The 19156-nt window shown below is 36.8% G+C and overlaps 1 protein-coding gene and 1 long non-coding RNA gene across 8 annotated transcripts in view; one reads left to right on the forward strand and one right to left on the reverse strand.

Annotated features, from left to right (window-relative positions):
- The window catches only part of LOC124157547 (ATP-binding cassette sub-family G member 4), a 96205-nt gene that overhangs the window by 7457 nt on the left and 69592 nt on the right, over positions 1-19156 (forward strand). The window lies entirely within an intron of this gene.
- Positions 12345-14843, reverse strand: LOC124157548. Of its 7 annotated transcripts, none has more exons than XR_006864617.1 (3): positions 13310-13569; positions 13106-13228; positions 12345-12385 (listed from the first exon to the last, which is right to left on the reverse strand). It is a non-coding gene; the product is annotated as an uncharacterized LOC124157548 (long non-coding RNA). The 7 variants fall into 7 exon arrangements; XR_006864613.1 differs by lacking the exon at positions 12345-12385 and adding an exon at positions 12400-12444; XR_006864611.1 differs by lacking the exon at positions 12345-12385 and adding an exon at positions 12403-12447.

Raw genomic sequence — 19156 nt, forward strand, 5'->3', positions numbered from 1 at the left:
AATGCACATGCGTGGGAGGGCGACGCTATTTGTGGAACATGAATCTTCTTGAACCCCAGATTAGGCAAAATTCGAAGTAAATATGGCGTGTTCGGCCCACAACGGCGGTTACCCCCTCCGATCTCAGGACACACCCCCACCTTCCCAGACAAGCACCGTGTTTGCATGCCTAGTCTGCTCGGGGATCGTATTTGACTACGCTATCGCGAGAAAAGCGTTGGCTGGACAGCAGAGGAGGGACTTGTCTGAAATTGGTCCTTCCATTCCTTTCTGGTTTCATTCATCCTTGAATGGTAGTAATACGAGTCTCCCTGATTTTCTAACATTTTATTATCCGTTCCCTGATTTTTGAGTGTGAGTTAGTTCTCCAGAAAAAATATGCAAAGGAGTGCAAAAAAATTACTGCGCTGCAACCAAAAGTTGAGGCAAACATTGAAACCCCAGATTCGGTTTGGAGCCGAAGATTAAGGATATACAGAAACTAGAGTGCTTCTAGCATTACCAAGTATTTGGATTACTGATTTCAACTGAAAATATCGCACAATACAACGCAGCTGAGAGTAGCAGCGGCGATTCATTCCTGTCTACCAGCGATCAAATACTCTTGCAGTATCGCGATCATTTAGCGGAACTATAGTCACAGTGAGGTGTAAGGGGAAATGATGACGTGAAGTACTAGTTATGACCGATACTTGTACCGTGTATGGGAAAGCGAATCACAAGTAAGGCTGAGTGCAGCGCGTAATGCTTCAATCAACGCGAAATATGGGCTTTGACACATTTTCCGTTATTCCTTCTTTCCTATCTTTAGTTACTTTAGTTTGTATGAAATCGTTAGTCAGTATTTCATAGCGCGGTAGAAGACCTCGCCTGTTACCATCGAGGTCGCCGGTTCTGTCTTTGGGCTTTTTCTTACACTAAGTGCGTGCAATTTACGAAAATTCTTGGTGATTTTTGCCATGAGTATACGGCGACAGCTTACAGACTGCCTTAATAACAGTGGTGCTAGAACTGCCAGGATCGCCCAAGAAAAATATTCAATTATTACCTACGCTTTTTCATGCATGTTAATTTCCCCCTGCAAACTTCTTGTATTACCCTGGAGAACAGAATACTATTTTCACTTATTTATCCCCGCAACAATTGACTTCAAGAGCAAGCAACAAATGAAATTTACGTGATTCATTTTGCGTCTCATTCTTGTAGTGGAAAAATCTTCTCGCATGAATATATGAATATTCAGGGAAACAAAATTGATAAGAATGTATTCATTCACTTCCTTTCGAAAATATCTATACAATGAATAAACAAATCGGTACCCCACCAATGAATTCTTCTTTCACTTGCGGGAACGGTTAAATTGCTCCCACATTTTTGTTATGAATGCCATGTAGCGACTATCGTGCTCCCACACAGTTAAATTGCACAAATGCAGTAATGTATTTTGTCAGCACTCTTTGTGGTCTGAGGAAGTAAAATGCGACAAGGCGATGGATAAGATATGCTTACTATCAATTTGCGGCTATTCAATCAAATGTTATCAAGCTCCAGAGGGGGTCCGTTCATTTTCAAGAGTCGCAGCGTGCTCCCATTGTCTCCTGGTGAAGACTGCTCGTCGTGGTGCGTCACTGGATTGTTATCGAGAACGGAAATGGATATGCGACTGTCGGAAAACGCATTGGAGCCTCACAAGTACCGCACTAGCGGAGAATTGTCAATGTGCGGCAAGAAAGAGTGTTTTCGCCATGCTAGATCTCATTTTTTTTAGATTGACGTCGATACAATATTTATGAAAACGTAAGAAATCGAAAATACGAATTAAAATTACATTATGATAAAAGGTACAATTCTGTAAAATTCCTGCGGTCAATTTTTATGCTAATGAAAGTCTTCGTGCGTCTTAATGCTTTTGCCGGTATCGGTGGCAGCAGGGCAAAGTCCTTGCGTTCCAAAAGAGAGGTAGCGGGTTCGAGTCTCGCTTGAGCACACTCAATACATTTTTAAGTGGTTTGGGGATATAAATTCTGTGTGTGCATTTTATATGACCTACTATTCAACTGTTTAATAAATAGTTGAAGGAGGTACGTTCTAAAGTACTAAAATTCTACAGAGAAAGAATATTTCATTTCGATCCAATAAATCCGACACTGGAACTACCAAACTCAGTTGACTCCGTGAAGGTGCTTTGTCGGCTATTCCGCGGATTTTTCCTTTAATAATGCCAAAAACACTATGCTGTGGGTGTGGTCGTTCACGAACGTGAAATTAACTTGTTGAATAAACCCCGATGTCAAATGCCCAAATACGCTGCTTTCAGTGGTATGGGAATACAAAAAAAAGTTGTTGTAGTCTGTAACCTATTCGCACGTTTGAAGTGGTAGGGGAACTTTGGGCATAATTAATATGTTTTATCGATGTAATTTCATATATTAATTATTAATTCTTAACATTCAAGCTACGCGAAATCAATACCTATGCTCCTTCATTATTTACAAAGTTAATATAACTTATTTATGCGGGCCTAATTAAAATATTTCGAGTACCGTCGTATGCCAACACTTATTCTAACTTCATAGTGACATAGATGAAAAATAGAGATGAAATTTTCGACGACTTGAGAGAAACAGAATTATAGAACTCATGCGAGGGTCTCGAGGGAGGACAATAAGGTCAATCAGGCAGTATTTTTTTATAAAAAAGAAAGAAAGCAAAACGTTAAAAAAAAAAAAACAAATAAATGGGCTTTGGGCTCAAACATTAGTTGGCTGTCAAATTATGGAAAATTTTGGGAAAAAAACGTGGCCAAAGTTTAAATACATGTTTCTGTAGTTTCATCAATTATATCACTCATTGATTACCATCAAAATTGTACATATTTTGAATCTACATCTCAAATTTTCATGGACTACGGTAAAATTATCCTGCACATGGAAGTAAAAACATGAGGTGCAGCATAGTGTTTTTGAAATAGGTAGAATAGTTGTGGTCCTTCTGAAAGTGAATAGTCTCTTTTTCCATAGGAAAAAATCATTACTAAAGCGTGAGGAAAATCAACGCTGGCAAAGAATGAAAAGTTTCGCAAAATACAAAGAACAAATAGGAAGACTACGTTGGGAATCAGCGAATCTGTACATCGTTATATACTGCCGTGATTTATATTGCTCTGTGATAAAGGAAGGGGAGAGTCAAGACATTCGGTCACTGAGTTCTAACGTCCTCAAGTTGAAGAAAGGAAAAAAAAAACAATCACCACATCATCAGCTGACCACTCGAGTGCGGACTCAGCGCCACCTCTGATGACCCGCAATGCATCACCAATTCATTTCTTTCCTCCGATGATGAAGCTAATAATCCTAATAAGAAGGCAACGAACTCTCGAAGAAGCTGTAATAATATTGAATCTAACGCGATCGAAACGGGAATTAAGTGTGGCAATTTCAATTTTCATGTATTATTTAGAGAGCAAGGGAGGCAACTTGGGAGGTAAGATACACAAAGCAACAAACACCATATTCCATCTCTTTCCACTCCTTACTGTAAATGTTATATCGTACAAAAAATAAACACAATTTTAATCAAATTGCTGATGAATAGTGATACAAATGCACCGTCCTATCAAAGAAATGGAGCATTTAATGCGAGGAAAATGAAAACGCTGCCTAAATCAAAAGTTTCTATATCTATTTATTTCAGTTTCTCCCAAAATTCAAATCAATAACAAGAAAAACCTTAAAATTATCACAAATGAAAAGCATAGAATTACCCAGACTCATTTACAATATGCCCCTACATACTTTGAAAACTCTGAACTTGGACCAAATTATGTCCAATTCCCTGTAATACCTGTTGTATATGTTGTTGCACATCCTCTTGAGAGGTGAGTTTTCAAATTTAATTTAATGGTGTACCCTTTCCTCAAAAAGAGTTTGTTGTTTCTGCACCACACTTTGGGAACATAGGAGTCAATCATCTCAATCAATCGTGAGTCAGTCGCACTATTTACAATTTAATAAAGATAAATCAAATTAAAACCATATATTTCGGGAAAGTTGTAAAAAGGAAACTAAAGTCAAGAGTAGTAGAGGTTTTCAAGGTGTCGCATTCGCACCAAATAGCATTAGATTATACTAATTTTGTTATCCTCTATATTTCAAAGGTTCCTGAAAAACGAAAATTTGTTTCATTTTCTTAGACGAACATTCTACCAACTCATTCGAGCTTAACATTCATGCACAACTATTTGAAGGGAGGGCAAAATAATTGAAACGTATTTTTTCTGATAATATAATAAGAAATTTTTTATTCATTCTCAATTATTGGAGAACCGGAATGGTATGACAGTCCATTCGACCAGCAAAAGACGTACGAGTCCTTAATTTCGTATAATTTCATATTCAGTCGCCAAAATATTTAATAATTTATGGTATCCATTGCAATCATAACTCTGCGCCACTGGGAAAAGTACATCAACTTGGGTCAACCTGTGTAAAACATTAAGGAGCTCTGAACACATCATGTAATCGCTACACGAGTAACAACAAGTGGCTTCATTTCCCTAAGTGTTCTAATAGTCAAAATATCCTAGCACCTTCGCATAGATTACGTTATCCTCAACTGTTTACCACGTGGAGTATATTTAAATAAGATTGAAGAGAGTGTTACGACACGATAAGTTTATTTTCTATGCAAGAACATTTCCCATATTTAAAAACATGTGCTCGCATACAAGCGGCTTCACAAAGACTCAGATAAAAGCTCGTCGGGCAATAATGATGTTTGATTTGAAAACACAATGAATCTCCGATCTGAGATGGATCTTGACTGTCCAAAGAGGAACGGTCAGACGTGATATGGAACAAAAAATGCCTTTCCCGCGCTACATGCTTGTTGATTGTAAATCTAGCGCAAACCTATGCTAAAATTCATTCGAAGGAAAATATACACTCGCGTAAATGATTAGAAGGTGCCAGTTTGAATGGTGAAAAAAGGTTATTAACATTTGAAATAAAAGCTTAAGGCTCTCTGCGTAAAGTTTAATGAAGGGTTCACAGCAGTTTGAGACTATATACTGAGAAACTAGAAATATTTAGCAACACGCATTTCTCATCGCTTTTTTTTTAAACTATCGCAAATGCATCGCTTAAGACAAATATTTCGAAAATCATAAATTTAGGAAACATTTTGAGAGATTGTTTTACGAAAACTTGCACTTCATCACACGACCGTCGCCAGCAGTGGAGTTCAAGTGATTAAACCAGCCCAAGTTTTCGGGGGGATATGATATTAACCACATTCAGCCACCCTATCTCGCAAAAAAAATTCTCGCTCAGCGCTGTTGGTCTATTACAAGAATACAGCTAAAATGACTGGGCCAGATTATCTTCTTCACCGAAGTTTCCTCCAAAAATGCTTTAAAAATTATATTTTATTCAATATCTTAACCATGGATGCGAGCACTTTCTACTGGCTATTTACATTGATTGTACGGAGGATAAGGAGTGTAAAATGATAGATAAGATATCACAGCGACGTTTAACCCTATATACCCATAGCCTGTTCCTCATTTCCGTGATAAAATCACTAACACGAGGCGCCATAAAATAATATTAATAGTTTAAAAAATACTTGAATAATGTAATATGTTCAAGTTATGTTTGTCATATCACCAAATGGGCCCTATAAAGTTGACCCACAATAAGCCGGAAAATTGTCGTAGAAGGGCCAGAGAAACCCGTTTAAGAATGATTTACTGGGCACTCGGTATACGCTTTGAGAGACTTAAAAGGGAATACAACTAAGAATGAAAATTTGAGATTCCCAACAAATATTTTGGTAGATAAAACGATAAGTATAACAATAACACGATAATGTTGGAATTCACATTTCTCATTCACGTTTAACAAGCAGATGAATGGGTTTTAGCGAAATCTGTTATTACTTATAACCACTAAAAGGATATTTGGTGGGAATAACAGAGTCAAAGAAAAGTTTTGATATCAGATACTTTTGTCTGTCTTATTATTACTATTCGGGAAACATGTACATTATTCCTCCCTACATTATATCAATTAGATTCACATTGTTTATTCAAGTACGATCTTATGTTGGATCATAAGAATTGATACATGTAGGAATGCATATTATATTCCTTATGATGAAAAAGCAATTCAATAGCACAAGCGAAATATTAAGAGCAATACGACACCAAGTACCCAAAATTGTTATCTGGTCATTTTCTAAAAACAATGATGGAATAGGTGCTTTCCCGGCGAATATTGCTGATGAAGTCTTCTCGGGTAATCAGCCGGGTCAAGATGGCCATTGCTGCTAACCGGCTGATTTCCATAGAAGACTTCATTTCCAAAAAACGTTCAGGACCGAGAAGACAAGGACAGGGAAGAATGATGAAATAATTTCAGATTGGAAGATGTCTCCACAAAAGCCAGCGTCCATCTGGTGTCCGCAGGGAGCATTGCTCTCAAATGCTGAACCAAGGATCGAAGGAAATGAGACATTTCAAGTCTGTTCCTTCCAAAAATCGCGTGAAAATATCAAGTGTTCTCCCGCGGGAACGAACCGTCTTGGGCGTGCAAATAGTTGCGCAATCAAATGGCCTTGAAAACGACTCCCGCTGCCAAACCTTTGTCTGCCATGTCAAAAACTGCCGAGTTTTTGACCTGGGTCCATCGAAGCTGCTCTTGATAAAAGTAATCACTGTCTTACATTTTAAATTATAACGCGGAAGCAGGACAGTGGTTTTGTCGAGGGGGCAAATATCAGTTTACCGCTCCTCCTTCCTTCTTCCCCACCCACCCTTTCACCCCCTCCTTCATCAGTAAAATGTAAAACCTCCGTAAGCTATTTTTTGTAATGCGGCAACAACAATAAAGGAGAAAATTAAAAAATACGATATTTATAAAATGATGAGTAACTTTAGGTATTTAATTATTATTGATGTTGATAGGGAATTGTTGATGAGAGAAGAGAGGAGACTGTTGAGGAGGGAGAAAAAAGGGAAAGTTGCTTGAAGTAGGGAGGCAAAAAGAAATATAATATCTTTGAGAAAATAAAAAATATTTGGAGCAAAACAAACGTCTGACTTTATAGATCACAACCTAACTTCGGGATGAGCTCCAAGGGCGTACCCAGGATCATAACTATGGGGGGGGGGGGGGGGTAGCCAAGTTGTGACATTTTAGCATAGAAAAGGTGAATGAAACCAACATTTCAAGAAAATTAAAACTGCGCTTTACTAGTTTATGAGATTATTTCCTTGAAAAAATAGTTTTATTTTAGTTACATATCTTATACTAATACACATAATTTTTCGTGGTTTTAAAGCAACTTTGTTGAATATTTTCGTTTCAATTCAGTACTGATTTTGCTTAATGACTTTTGTGATTTTCGCTTCTAAGGGGGGGGGGGGCTGCCCCACCCCCCCTGCTCCTCGCTGGGTACCCCCATGATGAGATCTACCCTCACCCATCACACCAAAATTCGGCTGAAAACAATGAATGAGTTATGCTATCTTATAAGTTCCTTTTGGGAAATGCTGCGTTGACAAAACTTCCTGAAAGGAACTTACAAGATTAAAGAAGCTGCGAAAATCTTCAAACAATGAATTATCCTCTTATGAGGTCTGCAACATTTGACATTCGAGAGTGTCCTTTTGGGTACGTCCGAACATACACTCCTGGTGGGTGAATAAATTCAACATGCCCCACCCCCACACACCCACTTGTCCACTTGCCCTTTCAAGGTCCAATGAGAGAAGATGACTGGCAAGACCCCGTCGAGGTCGACCGATGATTTCGGCCCCCTCAAAGTTTTTTTTGTCCAGGGCGATGCACGAGTGGAAGTTAAGGCCGTATCACACTAGCGACTGCGACCGCCGCTGCGACCGCGACTGCGGCTGCGGCTGCGACTACACCCCATCACACATTGCGGCCGACGCCACGATCGCGCATGCGCACGTATGAACGTTTCTGCTTGTGGCTTGTTTGTTTACGAAAGCCCAAAGAATAGATAGAGAGCAGCAATTGTTGAAAATGTTCCTAAAATATGTTAAAACGTACTTCATTTTCATTCACCTGTGTACTCGGGTGCAATATCCAATATACTGGGCTTCCATCTTCACTTTAAAAATCCGAAATTATCTCAGCGTTATCTTATAACCTTCTTGAACTTCCCTCGCTACGGTAGCCAAAACAAACAAACACGTTTGCCGCAAGCGTGCGAGATTGAAATGGAGCTCTCTGATTGGCTGCGACTGCGACTCAGAAGAATAGCCGGTCGGCTATTCTTCGGACAAGGGGGCGACATACCCATAAGGATAATGCGTATAGGTTTTGATACATCAGTGCCATCTATGCCAGTGGTCCAAGGCTGCCGCGAAATTTGAATGGACATCTCGGCGCCTGTTCTTTTACGCGTCACGATAGGGCGTGCTATTCAGGCTTAATAATGCTACTGCGATTGCGAGAAACTTAAAAGCAATGAATGTAGCAAAATCTTCCTGATGAACTTCCCCAGGTTACTTAACTAGTAACCATAATACAAGATTCATGTACAAAGTCAACTGGCGATCTGGTGGTTGGTAAGAATAATGATCTCGGAAACTTACTTCAGTGGACATTGGTATTTATTGATACAATAACTGGTAAAAGAAATACAACAATAACAATTTCAATATGACATACTAGAGATGAAATCTGTGGAAGTTAACAATTCTACAAGCACATGAGATGCACAAGCAACAAATATCAATTACAACATGAGATAGCAGCCTTTGCGTAATAGGAGAAAGATTCCATTACTTAAGTAAACACTCCACAGTTATAGACAAAGAGAGTGACCCAATTTTCCTTGACGTTGATGTATCTTGCAATATCTCTGGTACAGGGAAAATAATGCTAATCCTGAAACCATAGACCATAACAACACCTCACTAGAAATAAGCATGCAAGTTTGGATACCATTTCATGGATAATAATTATTTAATTATGAAAGGAGAAGGACATTATTTCGTAGGAAGTAGTTCATGACGAGTACCCATTAAGATAGCATATGTCGGCAGAGGAGTCTTAAAATGAAAGGTTCTTGTAAGTTAATATCCATCACTCATACGAAAGAAAGTATCCCAAAAGTAGAAAACAAGAAAAGTGAAGAATATTTTATACCAATGTAGTAGAAATTAAGTTCTTACTTCAAAGGGAAAGAGATTAAAGTTTTAAGAAATGTAAACATCGTAGAACACTTAATGAATAATGCTCAATTAATGACAATTAAACAGTTGAAAGGACAGAGTTGAAATAGCAAATTACATACATAACCAACAAAATGGTTAGCATTAAACAAACCTAAGAATAGCACTAGCGATAAATGAGTAGTTTGAACACTAGAAAAACTGCAAGTACAATGAAAAACATATTGAAATATAAGGAATACAAGACACCATAAAATTTTCAAAACATGAGAAAAGGTTAGCTAATCACAGGTTGAAATCAAAATGGAATAATGAAGGAAACAGAATTACTCACACTTTCATCACCAAATACATTTCATACCCACGCAATTTAGCAATAACCAAGATCATTGAGACTCGTATCCTTCATCGAGCACATTCCAAAATCGTAAGGGACACTGTAAGCAATAAAAAAAAGTCTGCAGTTAACACTAATGACTATCAATAAGCCTCAATATCACGTTTGTTTACAGCGAGATTCAATATGGCAGCCCCCAGTTCGTTACTGCTCAGAAAAACAAGGTCGGTAAAAGCCAGGTCGTGTCACGCACTTGACCAATGTAATCCGCCATCTTGATTCTCAAGCGCGGCGGGAATTCAAATTTTACGTGCATTTAAATGGGAGACATAGGTAAAAGGGAACACGGTTATCTCACAACGTAATCGATGCAGGGACATGAAATTTTTTTTATAAATAGTTAATAAAATGGAAATTTATGATACGTCTGTATTTTGAGTCTATGGTCCCAGGTTCGACTCTAGAAAAATTGTCAAATCACGGGAAAAATAAATTTCGCACTGCAGCGCTCTGGATGCATGAGTTGTAAGGCACCATGTCTTGCTTCCTTATTTAGGAAGTCTGGTACATGAAATTTTCCATGGTCATAGATGATTATAATATACTTGCGAACACGGGCAGTTTTTGACACTGAAGACCTCGGTTCGACTCTAGAAAAATTGTCAACTCACGGGAAAAATAAATTTCGCACTGCAGCGCTCTGGATGCATGGGTTGTAAGGCACCATGTCTTGCTTCCTTATTTAGGAAGTCTGGTACATGAAATTTTCCATGGTCATAGATAATTATAATATACTTGCGAACACGGGCAGTTTTTGACACTGAAGACCTCGGTTCGACTCTAGAAAAATTGTCAACTCACGGGAAAAATAAATTTCGCACTGCAGCGCTCTGGATGCATGGGTTGTAAGGCACCATGTCTTGCTTCCTTATTTAGGAAGTCTGGTACATGAAATTTTCCATGGTCATAGATGATTATAATATACTTGCGAACACGGGCAGTTTTTGACACTGAAGACCTCGGTTCGACTCTAGAAAAATTGTCAACTCACGGGAAAAATAAATTTCGCACTGCAGCGCTCTGGATGCATGGGTTGTAAGGCACCATGTCTTGCTTCCTTATTTAGGAAGTCTGGTACATGAAATTTTCCATGGTCATAGATGATTATAATATACTTGCGAACACGGGCAGTTTTTGACACTGAAGACCTCGGTTCGACTCTAGAAAAATTGTCAACTCACGGGAAAAATAAATTTCGCACTGCAGCGCTCTGGATGCATGGGTTGTAAGGCACCATGTCTTGCTTCCTTATTTAGGAAGTCTGGTACATGAAATTTTCCATGGTCATAGATGATTATAATATACTTGCGAACACGGGCAGTTTTTGACACTGAAGACCTCGGTTCGACTCTAGAAAAATTGTCAACTCACGGGAAAAATAAATTTCGCACTGCAGCGCTCTGGATGCATGGGTTGTAAGGCACCATGTCTTGCTTCCTTATTTAGGAAGTCTGGTACATGAAATTTTCCATGGTCATAGATAATTATAATATACTTGCGAACACGGGTAGTTTTTGACACTGAAGACCTCGGTTCGACTCAAGAAAAATTGTCAACCCACGCGACAAAAATTTTCTTACTTCAGCGCTCCGGGTGCATAGGTACAAGGAACCATGTTTTATTCCTTTATTTATGAAATTAGATTCATGAAATCTCCCAAGGTCATAGGAAATTATAGTATACTTGATAACATGGGCGGTTTTTAGTCTGACGACCTCGGTTCGACTCTGGAAAAATTTACAAGCCAAGCGAAAAAAACATTCGTTCTACAGCGCTCCGTGTGTATAGGTACAAGGAACCATGTCTCACTTCCTTAATTAGGAAGTCCGGTGCATGGAATTTTCCACGATCATAGTTAATTACATTATACTAGGTAATAAGGGCGGTTTTCGACCCTGAAGATCTCGGTTCAACTCTGAAAAAATCCCCAACCCACACAACAAAAATTGTCTTCAGCGATCCGGGTGAATAGGTACAAGGAACCATGTTTCATTCCTTCATTTATGAAGTTAGATTCATGAAATCTCCCAAGGTTTTAGGAAATTATAGCATACCTGATAATACTTTTATTATTTTATTAAATAAAAATTAAATTATTAAAATTATATTATGTGGCGGTATTTTAGTCTGAGGACCTTGGTTCGACTCTCGAAAAATGCCCAAACCAAGCAATAGGATGACTGATCTAAGAGGGTTGTGAATTTATTAACATTGCTACTCCAAATCATGTATGTAATACTAGAACCATCTGCTTACCAATTTTCTAAGAATCATGACAAATAATCTGACTGCAACTGCATTTAATTCAGCACAGAGCAAATGCATTCCAAATTACACCCAGACCATTAACAATTAAAATACTTATTGAGATGAATTGCTGGATAGAAATAAAAAAAGCTGGCACATCGTAATCACATCCTTATATTATAATAAAATTCACTACAATCTCCACAGTTCAGTAAATCACATAACTATTTACAATTACAGTCATATAAAGTAATGTTTGATCATTAAAACAGAAAGTCATGGGCAATAGAATATTTTTCCAGAATAAATAAAATATAATTTTGTTGAAATAGTAGTACAATTTGATCAAACTAATTTCAAAACAGATGCACATAATTTAAGGCTTTTAAAACATCCATTTAAAGGTGCACTGCCATAATGTCTAGACTTTAAGGAATGATGATTTTGCTAATGCTGGCAAATGTAGCAGTAAGGTCCACACAACAGGTATCACCCTCAGGATTACAAATCCAGCCTGCCACTTAATGCATAGTATCCTGTCCCGGATTAAGAAGAACAGTTTTTCAAATAGTTCATGATTATCCACTGCACCAGGCTGCTAGAAAACATAACATATAAATACCATGAGACAAAGTAAACCGAAGAGTTAACAATGTAATTAATTGAACAAACCATTCAATTTGAGATGCACAAGTATGTTCATGGGAAATCAACATTCAAAAGGAAAAAGTTATGTTCATCCAAGTTATCATTATAGGTCAGTGTATAGAATACCCAACAACACTTAAACCATGATCCCAAAAAAATCAGAACTATGTAATTGTGTTTGTAGTTCATAGAATAATATCTTAAAATAAATGGATTGTACTAAACATCAATTCCATACTTAAAATCATCAACTTCTAAATATACTGATATTCCTCCTGATGTAAGATCCTAATAAAATCCTTGCAAACCTGAAATACAATTAAAAAGACCATCGGAAACAGTACATATTACATAATTTCCAAGGATTGCAGATTGCAGTAGTCTCACACATTATCCAAATATGTAAAATAAAGTTGAAATGCCATTCACCATTACCATATGCCTGCAAAATGACAAGTTCACAGCAATGCATAAGGCCTCATATACTCCAATAGCATATACCAGCATTGCATTATAATTTGCATTGCATTATATACTTGCATTATAACAGCTTTGCCCTGATTTTATCTAACTTAAGAGACAGATTAGAGACAGCTTATCAAACTTACTTCACCAACGTTACCAAAGATAATCAGACTTCACCATCCCCACAGGTCAAAAATACTAAGATTTTCCTAAAGCAATGTCCCTGATGGGTATCTCATTTGCTCCACCATTGAAGACAGATCAACCTAGAAGAAAGAAAATAATTATAAGGACATCCTTGGATACATTTCGAAAAGGCAAGACAAATGAAAAATGCTCCTACTTACTCATGCTTGCCAATCATTCATCTTCATAGACTGTTTCCACAATGTTCCGAATGAGACTCACTTGCTCCCATAGTTAACACAGATGTTATTCCATTCTTCAAATCATTTAACAACTCTCATGGCTAACATGTTCACCATTCACCAAACCATAGATGACAAAGGAACCTAGGAAAGTGATAACATGTCCATATGATAATAATAAACTCTCATTGAATGCTTATTAATTGTCTAAAGTTGAGGCCTATGTTAATTAGTTAGAAATTGTAAATATTGCCAATCCCAATAATGAATGTAATACTAGAATAATCCGCATGCAAATATTCCAAGAATCACAGCAAATAATCTGACACAGTGATGTCAGTGTGCACTCAGGTGAGCCTTTAGGTACATTAAAGATTTTACAAATAACTGCAATAAATGAATATACATCAGAACATTAATTAGAATAGGATGGATTCCAAACTCAATCACTGATTTTAAGTCAGCAAATGCTGCACGGAGCAAATGCATTCCAAATTGAGCAATTAGACTCAGACAATTAACAATGACAAGACAATCATGGATGTAAATAACTGAAGCATAAAGCCTGTTAAATTGTAGGAAGTAGTTTTACAAATCCAGTAGAATACCTCGCTCATGTGTTAATTTTAATGGATATATTATGGGTTGAAATGCACTATAGATACAGGGTGGGGTACAGACATAATGGGTATTAAATGAAACGAAATAATTAATACCGAGCTAAATGCAGGAGATAACCCCGAAAGGAAAGATATGGTGCATCTCAATATGCAGTCAAACTATACTAATAATGTTGCATTGATGGAGAGAGAAATAAATCATCCAGGCTCATCATAATCACATTCTTATATTATAATTCACTACAATCTCCACGGTTAAGTTAATCACAAAACTGTATCTATATTCACTAAAGTCATATGAGTGTGCACTGATCATTAAGAGGGATAGTTATAATATGCATATTATCATCCTGGAATAAGAATAACTGTTCTTCAAGTAGTTCATCAATAACCATTGCACCAGGCTGCTAGAAAACACAACATATAAAAACCATTATAAAAAGTATACCAAATGCCAGCAATTCCATACTTAAAGTCATCAACTTCTTAAAATAAACTGATATTCTCCCTGATGTAAGATCCAAATAAAATCCTTGTACACCTGAAATAGAATTACAAAGACTATTTGAAACAATACATGCTACATAACTTTCACAGGTTGTAAAATCTCACATATTAACCAAACATGAGAATAAAGTTAACATGTCATTCAGCATTTGCCAGCTATATGAAAGGCTGTTCATAGCAATATATAAGGTATCATATTCTCAAATAACACAAGCTAGCTCATGCCATTACTAAATACTACCCAGTTCCCAAACTAATCCTACAAAAATATTTTGTAGCCTATAAAAGGGTGGGAAAAATGTGCACATTAACATTATTGAAACAAGTTCTAATTCTCTTACATGACTTACCATTTTTTTAATAAATAATCCTCATGAGGCAACCAACTTCTTCCTTAAATTCTCCTGCCATCATTCCATAATTCAACTGATTTCACCATCTCTCATGAATACCGTGTTAATGCCTCAACTGACCATAGATCATAATTCAACCTAGAAGAATGATAATAATGATATGAACACCATTGGGAATATGTTGCAACGGAACACAAGATGAAAAAATGCACCTACTTACACATGTGTGGTTATGAGACAGCTTCATAAACTTTTCCGACAATGTTCCCCATAAGACTCTCACTTGCTTCCTTAATTTCTCTATCTACATTCTACAATTCAAATGATTTTACCAGCTCTCATAAGTAACATGTTCACACTTCACCTGACCATGGATCATATATCAACCTAGAAGAATTATTAGAATTAAAAGAACAACCATGGAAATATGTAGCAAGGGAAGGACTGGATGAAAAAATACATCTACTTACACCTTTATGGTTGTGGAACAGCATCTATGACTTCTTTCAATAATGTTCCCCCAGGAAACTGTCACATTGTCCTTAAATTATCCAGCAAAATTCTACAATTCCAATGATTTTACCAGCTCTCATGAGTAATATGTACACGCTTCAACTGACCATAGACCATTCAACCTAGAAGGATGGCAATAATGATAAAAACAACCTTGGTAATATGTTATAAATTTATAACAATATTTTGCGATTGCAAGGGAGGACAATGGAAAAAAACATCTACTTACACCTGTGTACTTATGAAACAGCTTCCAAGACTTAGGCAGTATTCCTCATAAGACGGTCACTTGCTTCCTTAATTTATCCAGCAGTCATTCCACAGTTCAAATGCTTTCATGAGTACATTTTTATTTTGTTGCTGCTTCACCTGACTAGCTCATCATAGTTCAACCTGAAAAAATGGCAGAAATAATAGGAACAACCTTGGAAATAGTTTGCATAGGAAGGACAGGTAATGCCTGCGAAAAGCAATGCTCATCACAATAATATCAGATTATAAATTGTATGTGGTCATTTTCATTAGGCTTCACCGTATTGATTCACATCCTACAGTGGGTAATCTATTAACACATTTAATGATTAGTATCTATTACAATGTTGAATATTTATTACTTTTTGCATGAATTTGGCCATATAATGTTCAACTTTTGCACTAATCCACAATAAAATGGGCTGATGTTGTTGCACCATTTACACAGTAAATGAATGATAGCATAGATTTAAGGTCTATTTTTCCCACACTACTGTTACACTCTCAATAACTTAACCTCACATAATACCACATGTCCTTATTCCCATGAATTCAACACACAATGACTGCACTCAAATAACTGTCAAATAATTGAACTGCCATATATTGATATCCCTATAGCCCACACTTTAATTAAATTCCTGTCAATAGACCCTTCCTTTAAATGAAGATATACTTTGCGACATTCTCAAAAACTACCAGACAACTTTATAAACGGTACATAGGCTTTATATAAATTTATACGCGAAGGAGTCCATGTATGAAGTTATAGGTTACTGCAATTCGGTGTGCATAATATCCAGTATCATGAAAATATCACTTCAACAGCACTGATACAAAAAAGTTAACTGAAAGCCAAACAAATAACGTAACAAGTGATAATTCAATATTCTACTACATAACTCATAAATTTACTACACACTAGCAGAATTAAAACTCGAGTAAAGCATATAACTTTCTCGTACATGGTTGCATTGAACTTCACAATCATAATTTGTAAATACTTTTCCATAATATCATAATACACTTACTTTTGCTTTCAGCATCCGGATTTCCTAATTAATCACCAACATCTCGTCCTGTTGACAGTCGGGAACGTCTGGTTCTTCCACCAACTCTCCTCCAGCACACGGGTTGATATCCGAGTTGTTTGGATGCAAGAATTTCTATGCATAACGTATAACGAATGCACGAGTTTAACAGGACATCTTATTACGACTTCCAAAAGTGCATAAAAAACTGAAATTATTAGAAAAGACTAGATTCGACTGTCGCCAATTTGTAATATTAAAACTATGTAAACTTATTCAAACTTTGTATAACTTATCTTCAGAATACATACCTTTTTCCAGAAATCGCTGTTGGAACGGCAGTTTGTTTATGTAGTTTGCGACCATCCTGTTGACGACACTCTTAACTTCTCCGCAGTGAAACAAACCTAAATAATAATATTCGTAAAAATTGAGGAATTTCTGAACAGAGAAGGCATTATCCATTGCACGTATAAAACTGAATTGAAGAAATGTATACTGGCGCAAGCGAGCCTACATACGATCCGATTATTCTACTAATTTACAATGAAAATGCACCATTTCCGTATTATTCCGTATGAAACATGACCCGAAGTAATAAATAACATTGAAAAGTTTGGCACTTTTGCATTACTTAACATAATTTCAAGGCAAAGCGTGATGAATCCGTATCAAAATATGCTGGTGACAACAGCGTTGTCAACAACTTTTGAGAAGCCTATATTTCTACTATGTGACGTTCCCTCATTGACATAGACTATTGCTAGAATTATTAAGACTTACGTTGAATATATAAATATTTACAAAGTACAAATACAGGCAAAAAATACTTATAATATTGTCACTTCCTTACCTCACAATGTGCGATGTTATTGTAGATTTCCATTTGTTTCTTCTGCAATCTATCGACCAAGGAGCCTTTCTTTTACGATCAGAAGGAAAACGAAATATTCATACTCCGTTTTTCGTGGAATTGGAGCAAATCGGAGCACTGCAGCACACAATTTTTTGAAATTAATTCATATGCCCTATGCAAACACCATGTAAACAACAGACAGGTGGGAACCAAGATGATCAAACCGAAATGCACTATGGGAGCGTGACACGACCTGCCTTTTACCGACCTTGCAGAAAAACAGGCTACACCAGCGCCTCTATGTTGGGTAGGCCGTTGGACCACTGGGGATCCGGAAAAATCAAAACAAAAGAGGTTTTCCATACGATATATCGCAGTTTTGTCGCCCCCTTGCTTCGGAGTCGCAGTCGCAGCGTCGACTGCCTCGCTCTGATTGGTCGACGGGCCAGTCGCAGTCGCGGTCGCAGCCGCAGCGCCGGCCGCAGTCGCTAGTGTGATACGGCCTTTACTCAGCAGTACCCACGCACGAACAATGTATAACTGTCCCATTGAGGCAAAGGAGGAGGTAGAGAGGGAAGAAACGCTATACGTAATTCCATCAGGATTCGATTTGAAAATAGTTGCGCAAGTATAGGTCATTTAAGTGAGCACCTGAAATATAAGCAAAAAATTAATTCGAGAAAGACCAATGAGTTAAGTATAAGTTATTTAAACAGTCACTAACATATCACTAGGAAAGTACCAGTAAGCATAATACCTTCGGACTCAACTGTGTGAAAATCCATGGCTGATTTAAAATAAACATTTTCTGCTTTATTTTAACATTAGTACCGCTAATTATGACGAAAAATTTGCCATATTATGGTTTAATTTTAATAACAAGGGAAAATATGAATATATATGCAAATAAAATAAAAGCAGTGTTAAAAATACATATTGTATAAACAACAAACACACTTGATTTAATTTATATATTTATTTCAAAACAATATTGAGCAGCCTTTAATATTTATACATTACAGGTATATCATATACAGAATTTTTCCACTTTCGATCTGATATTGACTTTTTCCACCACGAGAGTGAAATAATTTGAAAAATTCTTCGATTATGTAACGAGAGAAAATGCAAAAATTAAAAAAATGTAGAAGAATTAAAAGAAAGAAGAAGTAAAAAGGGAGAAGTTTTTAGGTAGTTTCTCTCTCCTGAATCATTTCGAGATAGTCAACTTACAATTTGGGGTAAAATGTATCACAAAAAAACCGAACACGCCGGTAACTTTTCAACTCGTCAGAGGGAAAGATAAACTACTCCAGACCTCCGCATATAAAAGTCATTGTCCCAAATGATCGGTCAAGTAACGGAATCTAATTATCTTTCACAGAAAGGGAGAATTGGAACATCCTCCGACATAAGAAGAGCCTGCTCTCGCAATCTAAATTTAACGGAAATAGGTAAAAACGGGCTCAAAATTAGTACCTATGTAGAAAGTAGTAAGATATGATTTCGAATCGAGGAGGAAGTGATACGTGAGAATCTTTTGCGGAATGAATTCATACACTTATTCTGATAGGAAATTGTAAATAAAAGTAACATATACGCACTGAATTATTTCCTGAAAATCCTTCATCATGATGTATGTTTCTAACTTAATTGGTTGATATGAGAGACATTGAAAATGTGATTTATATTTC

The sequence above is a fragment of the Ischnura elegans genome, chromosome 4, assembly GCF_921293095.1.
Source record: "Ischnura elegans chromosome 4, ioIscEleg1.1, whole genome shotgun sequence".
NCBI classification, from domain to species: domain Eukaryota; kingdom Metazoa; phylum Arthropoda; class Insecta; order Odonata; family Coenagrionidae; genus Ischnura; species Ischnura elegans.